The sequence below is a fragment of the Micropterus dolomieu genome, linkage group LG22 (genome assembly GCF_021292245.1).
Source record: "Micropterus dolomieu isolate WLL.071019.BEF.003 ecotype Adirondacks linkage group LG22, ASM2129224v1, whole genome shotgun sequence".
In the NCBI taxonomy this organism is placed as follows: domain Eukaryota; kingdom Metazoa; phylum Chordata; class Actinopteri; order Centrarchiformes; family Centrarchidae; genus Micropterus; species Micropterus dolomieu.
In genome coordinates this window covers 7929379-7929867 of record NC_060171.1, presented here as the reverse complement: position 1 = coordinate 7929867, position 489 = coordinate 7929379, and the positions used below count along the sequence as shown (strand labels likewise).

The 489-nt window shown below is 31.5% G+C and overlaps 2 protein-coding genes across 8 annotated transcripts in view; one reads left to right on the top strand and one right to left on the bottom strand.

Moving 5' to 3' along the window:
• The window catches only part of LOC123961955 (inositol hexakisphosphate and diphosphoinositol-pentakisphosphate kinase 2-like), a 318451-nt gene that overhangs the window by 288829 nt on the left and 29133 nt on the right, over positions 1–489 (bottom strand). The window lies entirely within an intron of this gene.
• Positions 1–489, top strand: part of LOC123961976 (apoptosis inhibitor 5-like) — a 6881-nt gene that overhangs the window by 3982 nt on the left and 2410 nt on the right. The gene's annotated exons all lie outside the window — the stretch shown is intronic.

Here is a 489-nt window from a genome sequence, read left to right as displayed (position 1 = left end):
GGGGAAAAATAAACCGGACCCCAACTCCTTATCCCCGCTGCTTTCAAGCCAATACTAGATAAATATTTCAAGCAGTCTTTAGATGAAATATTGAAAAAACAAATAAAAATACTTTGAGAAAGGTTTATTTGCACAATAAGAAAACTTATAATTTAAAGATAAAAGAAACAAATGTGCATTGTTCAAAAAGTTTAAGCTAAAAAAATCTGAATCACTTTATTTAAATAAAGACAATTCTACCACAAATTGGTGCAGAAAATATCTCCAGAATGCAGGAAATTAAGTGTTTAGTGCTCAAAATTTTCTAGGGGACCCCCATTTAAATATATTTCAGCATTGAATATTTCATCAAATAGTGTAAAAATATCATCTTATCTTGTTCTCGTGAACCCAATATTGTAAATAGTGCATGTGAGCTAAGTGTATCGCCCCTAATCTGAACTTATGTCTCCACCACTTTTCAACACACTGACGTCCTTGATTCATTTT